Genomic DNA, 8,088 nt, shown 5'->3' on the forward strand with positions numbered 1-8,088 from the left:
GTACTAAATCTCAGAGAACCGCCCCAACCTGGACTATGCCCCAGGTAATAAAGAAGCACAAAATTGTATCTGAAGGAGAAGCAAATATGATAACAGTCCAGTCATTACACTGTAATAGGGATACACAAAGATTGCATCTGTACTGCATAATAGGAATTGTGTTCTTTATGAATTGTATTCTTTGTAATGAAGTTACATTCAACAAGTAATCTACGTATTCAATCCTAGCTTGATATATATCACCACTCAGCATATATGAAGAAGCACTTGCAGATTCAAGATGAAGAACATATTGCAAATTCTGTTTTCAAATTTAGAAATTCAGCATAGAACTATATGCACTTGCACATTTTAAGTATTTTATGCTTTTAGCTCATCTCAAACTAAATGTGCCTCCATATCCAGTATAAAACATGTATGATGGCACTACAGCTTTTTTTTTTATATTCAATACTAAAAATACCAAATGTCCACATATATTGGCAGAATATTATACTGGTGCTTGTCAATAAAAAACAATTTAAAATAATATTTGAGGGCAAGCTTTCTTGAACAAAAGTGGGGTAGCTGTTCCAAAAATCAACAATTGCAGTGCTGCTCTCTTCACTGTCTGGTCTCACTCAAGGAAGTCTTCTTGAACACACACTCCTCCCTAAGAGAGACTGTGAAGATAGCACTGTCACTCTCCTTTCTAAAGCAACCTGAGAGCACTGCATGGTTGCAACTCCATTAGGCACGAATGAACATCAAGGTGATCACACGAATGTCTGTCTTTGGCTACTGCAACCTTAACCCCTTTTTAATATTTTATATTAAATTATATTGAATTGATAATTACTAATATGAACAGCAACAATAAGAATGTTCATGCATTTTCTTATTTAAAACACAGATGTATGCTGTGTTCTAGGTTCTGTATGGTGCCATCATGTATGAAAAATTATTTGCCTCACGAAATACTTTATCTCTTGATCTGCTCAATACTCTAATAGAATTCAATATACATAGTCTTTGTGCAGTTTGTCTTCTACATGGAGCTCACCCAGGAAATTATTCCCACATATATTTGTCAAAATATAACCAGTGACCAGAAAAGGAGAATGTTTTATTATATTTGCGGTTTATGTATGGCCAGTCTTCGCGAACGAAGATTTGGGAAGGGTCTTTACCCTTCGAGCCTGCGCAGTGGATTTTTTTTAGGTGAGACACAGTGTGCGCTGAGCTGAGCCCACCCTTTAATCCTAAGGTTCATCTGCTGGGGCCGAGCAAGCTTGGACGGTGGCAGTGAGGTCCTCAGGACGTAGGTTTGTTTAGAGTGACCTTCTCTTAGATGGATGGCCTTACAGGGCTGACGAGCTCCATCTGCCCGGGGGAGTGCCCTGACCGGGAATCGAACCCGGGCCGCGGCGGTGAAAGCGCCGCATCCTAACCACTAGACCACCAGGGGGCCCCATTTGCGGTTTAAGTGTCATGTTAAACTGTAAGTAGTACCATAGCTCAAGACCATTTTAGACAAATTTCTAAACAGTTGTTACTGCTCTGTACATACACCTTACTTAGGCATTTTTATAGAGGTGTTTAATTACAATACCATCTTTATTTTGTTCTAGCCCAGAACAAGCCCTCACATAGGTCAGATTCCTCTATTTAGCTATTTCTGAAAATTACAAGTGAGAAACTGATGAAGCATTGTAAAACCATAGTATGCATTGGCATGGAGGAATTTCACAAATAACTGCATTTACTGTTAATGGATGGCTGCTTCAAAGTCAGCTTAATTTCAGAATTGGCATGAGAAAGCAGTCAAATGTCACAAAGCATACAATATGAGACAAACAGTGGCTTTGATTATCTGCATCTGTCCCATCCTCTCCAGTGAAGGTTTCAGAAATTTATGCCATTTATACACATAGAATTTGTGTACAATAATTTATACACATATTGCTGATTTGCCACAAGACTTATAGCAAAGCTAAAGCTAAGGTGTTAGTTGGCTATCACTTGTTTTTAAATTAAAAAATACCAATGAAGATTTCTCAACCCAAATCAGAAGCCATCCAATATCTTAATAATGAAGTAAGCAGTATTTAGCTTGCCTGTCATTCTTGGTATTGGGAACTTCATGAAAAGCTTTATAATCCAGATCACTACAAGCACCTTATAGACAAGGGAAATGATAGTTGTGACAATATAATCATGAGGAACAAACACATTGCCAAATCCATGCAGTTGAAGTCAAATCTGAAACGCCATGTTTGTCAAAAATTAAAATGAAAGGAGTAAGATTTGGTGGTGTTATGTTCTACCTGGCTTCCATTTTTCTTACCTTGATGATTGTTGGACCAGTAGAAAAAGTTGTGCTTTGCCTCTGAAAGGTGGGGATAGAGATGAAGTACACCCATGGGGCCAAATTCTCAGTACACCTGAGATAATATGAACAGAGAAAACCAAAATGAACAGAAGTAATTAGAAACCTACATCATTACTTTAACACTGCTTTATGATGTACAGTCTTAAGGTCTTAGATCTCCAGCTGCTTGTCACAGGCACAGTTACAGAAATAATAGAAGCAGCTTGCATTTTCTATCATTCCTGCTTCTTCTAAATGTGGAAATCTGGCAGCTGTGAGCATCTAGGATGTTTATCCTAGTACTTTCTTTTTTCCCAATGCAGATGGCTGAGGAAGACTGGGATTCTGAGATTTGTTCTCCCTCCACCTAATGATGGGGTTCTAATTTTGCTTACCTGTATGTGACAGTTAAGCTCATCAGGCCCTAGGCTTTCAGTAGCAAAAGCAGTGATGACTATGTTGTGTGTGGGAGTAGAGATCAATTTTGAATGTTCAACCAATATATTTAGGTAATAGTTTGGATTGCAAAACCTTTGGCAGAAGTTCTCATTGGGGCAGCTGGGCTGAAAAAGATCTGTATTACTGACTACCTGCAGCCCATATTGGGCTGTATACTCCAGTAGCAGTATACAAACTGATGTATGCCCACTAATCTGTTCCACCACTTTAAGAATATTTTCGTCTTAACATAAGGCCCAGGAAAAAAAAATCACTGCTTTCCAAAAATTAAATTTGGTATCAGTAGAGGTTGATATTCTTTGATTTTATTAAACAAGTTAATATATTGAAGATTTTGTCTGAAGGGTTTAATAAAGTTGTTTTAGTAGGTATTCTTTCAGGGGGAAGGGAGATCTTAGCATGAGTGAAAGAAGACCTTTGTGATAAGAAAATTCTAACAGATACTTTATCAATATGAAGGCTTTCAGAAGTTTCAGTAGAGGATGTGAGGTCAGCCTGTATAGGAGAAAGGTTCCTTTCCAACAGAGTGCCTCATGTTTGCGCACTTGCCCAGCTCAGTATTCTTTCTCCATTTTCCCAGCCCAGATTTTGAAAAAGGATTTTTAAAGCCACTCTTAAAGTAAGCTGCATTAAATTACTCAGACTATTTTCTAAATTAAGAAATTATTAGGATACCCCACAGTTTCTGGCCACAACCCCCCCACCCCCTTCAGTAAAGGGGAGAAGAAATTATGTGGGGAGAAATGTGCTAGAAGTGCCAGAAAAATCTGTGTACAGACACTGGTCTCCAATAATTAGCAAGTAATGAGAAAGAAATCATCACATATATACAAATGCCAAACTGATTCATGCCTCAGCAGTATGCTTCTTCACTGTGATTGAGCATGCCACTTGATTTTCAAGTCAGTAATTCAAATGGTGTAAAGGGAGACCCGTTTGTTTGCTTCCTTCCACCCTCCCCACCAAAAGACAGAGCATTAGTTAAAAAAAAACAAATGAAGGAAAATCCCCCAAAGAACCTTAGCAAGGAAAGAGAAAAAAACAACCATTGTAAACAGCGGATGGGTCTTCTGACAGGCTTTGTTTGCAAATGATAACAATTATAGGTAATTTTTCATTTCAATTGGAAGAACAGGTGAAAAAAAAAAAAGGAGAGCAAGAGAAACAGAGAGTGAGTGAGATTTCCCAAGTGTCTTATTCCCTCCCAGGTCTACAACCTAACAGGAGTGTAGAGAGCTCTGTAGTTTCTTCTCATTCCATTAAGTGAGATCTAATTGTGTCTCTTCTGTCTGTTGGCTGATGCGGTTTCTACATAACAGCAGCCCAGAGACAGAGCTGCCTGATTAATGCCTCCAGCTGTCATATGCCCCATTATCTGTGCATTTGCATAACTTAATGGTTTAGGACAGGGGAGAGAGGATGCTTAATTTAATGTTTAGCAGGCCCTTGATAGCTGAATAATTTAAGAACTGTCAAGGGAGGTCAGTCCTACAGCGATTCAGCAAGACAGCCGTGATTTCTGAATATCATTAAAATCCTTACTTAGGATAATTTGAAAAAAAAAAAAAAGGAAGAAAGAAGGGGGGCACAGAAGAATAACAATGCCTGAAAGGAGGCCCTGCTTTTCTGTTAACCATTCCTTCCCTGCGGATTAGGAGAAAGACTTATGGAAAAAAACATCAATTCATAGCCAAGAGAGAAAGGGGTTAACTGTTTGCTAGCTCTCTCCCTCTCTCTTTCTCTCTCTCTCCCATCCCCCAGTCTTCTCATAACTGAAGGGTAGAAATACAGAAATATTTTAAATTCAACTAACAGCCCAACATGCTTTGAACATGAAACACTCTCAGTTTCACTAGATGCTAATGAATATTATTAAGCTAATCTGCTATTTGTTTTCTAATTATGTGTCAGAAAGCACTGCAGTGGCAGCTGAGGCAAGTACCAGGGTGCATTTATTTATTTTCCAATCTTGTGTCTACTGACCACAGAGTGACTAGGGCAAAATAAAAAGGGACAAAAAAAACCAAAAAGGATTTTTTTGTGGGTTGATTATTGTTCTTTTCCAAGTTCATCAACTTCTGTATGATATTTGACTCTACTTGAAGAACCGAGAAAATTGAGTAATTTAGACCTCCCTATGAGGCATTGTCTTGTAATACAAAAATGAATAAAAGAAGTAATCTGTGGCTGGACTGATACACTGTATTGACTCTGGCTGAGATGAAACTAATTTTCCCCACAGCAGCCATTGTAGAGCTGTGCTGTGTATTGGTAACTAGCAAGGTGTTGATAACACAGCAGTGTTTTGGCTGCTGCTGAGCAATGCTCCCACAGCATCAGTGCTGTCTCTTCAACATTCCCCCTCTCATCAGTGGGGGTGGGCAAGATGTTGGGAAGGGACATAGCCAGGACAGCTGACCCAAACTAAGCAAAGGCATATTCCATACCATATGGCATGTGCTTAGCAATACAACCTAAGAGAAAGGGGGAGGAGTGGGAATGGGCATTTTTTATCACAACACTTGTCTTTTGGTGCAACAACTATGTGTCCTGAATCTCTGCTTCCTGGGAAGTGTCTGGGCATTGTCTGCTGATGGGAAGTGGAAAATAAATCTTTGTTTTTTCTTTGCTTTCGTGCACAACCTTTGCTTTTGCTTTATTAAAGTACCTTTATCTTGACCTACAAATTCCTCTAATTATTTTGGTGGCATCCTCTGGACTTGCTCCAACAGCTTGATATCCTCTGGGGACCCCACAGCTGGATGCAGCACTGCAGGTAGGGTCTCACCAGAACAGAGTGGAGGGGCAGAATCACTTCTCCCAACAACTGGCTTTCTGGGCTGGGACCACAAATTGTTGGCTCATGTCCAGCCTCTCATCCACCAGCACCCCCAAGTCCTTCTTGGCAGGGCTGCTCTCGATCTGTTCATCTCCCAGCCTGTATTGACACTGGAGGTTGCCCCAAACCAGGTGCAGCACCTTGCACTCGGTCTTGTTAAACCTCATGAGATTCCCATGGGCCCAGTTCTTGAGCTTGTCCACGTCTCTCTGGATGACATCCTGTCCTTCAGGTGTGTCAGCTGCACCACTCAGCTTGATCTCATCTGCAAATTAGCTCATGGTGCATTCAATCCCTTCATCTATGTCATTAATGAAGGTATTAAATAATACTGGTCCCTGAGGGACACCACTTGTCACTGATGTCCATCAGGACTCTGAGCCATTGACTACTACCCTCTGGATGTGATTGTCCAACCAATTCCTTATCCACCTAACAGTCCAGCCATTGAATCCATATCTCTAAATTAGGATCTTGTGGGGGACTGTGTCAAAAGCTTTACAGAAACCCACATATATGGGCTTTTCCTTGTCCACTGATATAGTCACTCCATCATATAAGGTCACTAAGTTGGTCAGGACTGGACCTTGGTGAAGCTGTGCTGGCTGTCTCAAATCACTTTCCAGTACCCCAAGTACCTCAGCATAGCTTCTACGAGGATCTGTTCCATGATCTTCCCAGGCACAGAGGGAAGGCTGACAGGTCAGAAGTCCTCTGGGTCCTCCTTTCCACTCTTCTTTGAAGATGGGTACAATGTTTTCCTTTTTCCAATCTTGCCTGAGACTTGCCCTGATTGCCATGACTTTTCAGATATCATGGGGAGTGACTTGGCAACTACCTCAGCCAATTCCCTCAGGACTCTGGGTTGCAGCTCATCAGGTCCTGTAGACTTATGCACATTCAGGTTTCTCAGGTGGTCATGGACCTGATCTTTACTTACAGTGGGAGGCACTTCACTCTGTGGGAGTGGTGCTCTGCTGTTTCTCTTGAGTACATTGCCTTTGTCTGACCCTGTCCTTCACTCTCCCAGAACAGACCTCTGTGCTTCCTGAGTTCTGGCACTTTGAAGACCATATAGATAAGATCCAAACAACTTCAAAACACAACTGATTAATGATTCTGCTAAGAGAAGTAATTTGTAGGTTTTGTCTTAATAAGTGGAATGACATTATTCATATTTATGAGGTGAGCTGAGTCTACTTCCTAACTTGTGGTAAGCAAGCTGACTTTCTAGCCAGCACTTTGCCCCTAAGCACTTCTTCTTGCATATGTTCCTGGGCAACCAGTTATTTTCTGCTTTATGCTCTTTCTTTAATTGCTGTCAGTTCTGCTTTGTCCAGCTCAGTTCATCTGGTTCTAACCCGCATGGTTTTCCTTCAGTTCACTGTGTGGACTCACCTTGTAACAGGCTTTTTGGCAGAATGTGTCTTGCTTTAGCTATCCGATTCTATAAAATATCTGAATGGCTTTTTTAATTTCTGATTCAATTTCTATTGTGTATGGACAAGTACAAAATGTGCTGATGATAGAGAAAGAATCTGTACAACTACCAGAACCTTACATCAATGTTTTTGTACACATGGTCCATACGCACTCCGTACACACAAGAAGGTATGGACACACAAGTGGGTGAGTTACCTCAAATTTTTTTCCCCCATGTTCTTAGATCAACAGCTTAGAATACCATACGACATTGGAGCACCTAGTTTTCCTCTGAGATTCATAAAAAAGCATAGGGAAAATTGAATCGGAGGATTACACTGAGTGGAAGGAGAGCAATTGCTATGGCTGGCTGCCAGTTGCCCAGTATTTTATAAGATATTGAATAGGTCCTATCTTTGGCTGTTGAAATTTCCTTCTTAGCCATTTTTTTCTCGACATTTTATAAATATGGAAAAGCAAAAATTATCAGCTGAATTAATTATTCAACTGGTTTAGTCCATAGATGACAACTTGTATCTTACACTTGACAATGACTTTTGGTGCATTGGGGTAGTTACAGCTGTAATAGCATGAAATGGAAAAAGAAATCTGTTCCTCTGTTACTGGATTGTTTTGTCCTTTTTATGATCTTACACCAAAGTATGAAATACTCACCAGAACTGGATGAGTGTTTGTTGGGTGTTGTGTGGTGATTTTTGTACACAGAACTGATCCACAGTAGCAAAGTCATGGTTTATACTCCTGAGGAATTGAGAGATTATGCTGGCTTTTTTTGGTTTAGCCACATTACTGTTTCTTGCTTCCAGAAAGGAAGATTTTTTTACTTGCCAATGTTTGCTTGATTTTCTTTCCAGTTGCTTTGTTTTAAAACAGGAAATTGAGAAACAAACGTGCGTTGTGAGGCTCAGTTTCTGAGAGGTAAATTTCCATAAGGTTCATTTTTGGCCATTGCATTTTTGTAGCTTCCTAGCAGGAAATTGATTAGAAGCAGTGTGAA

The 8,088-nt window shown here is 40.1% G+C and overlaps 1 non-coding gene across 1 annotated transcript; it reads right to left on the reverse strand.

Moving 5' to 3' along the window:
• Positions 1-1,375: 1,375 nt before the first annotated feature.
• Positions 1,376-1,447, reverse strand: TRNAE-UUC. The gene has a single exon. It is a non-coding gene; the product is annotated as a tRNA-Glu (tRNA).
• Positions 1,448-8,088: the final 6,641 nt, after the last annotated feature.

The sequence above is a fragment of the Chiroxiphia lanceolata genome, chromosome Z, assembly GCF_009829145.1.
Source record: "Chiroxiphia lanceolata isolate bChiLan1 chromosome Z, bChiLan1.pri, whole genome shotgun sequence".
NCBI lineage: Eukaryota > Metazoa > Chordata > Aves > Passeriformes > Pipridae > Chiroxiphia > Chiroxiphia lanceolata.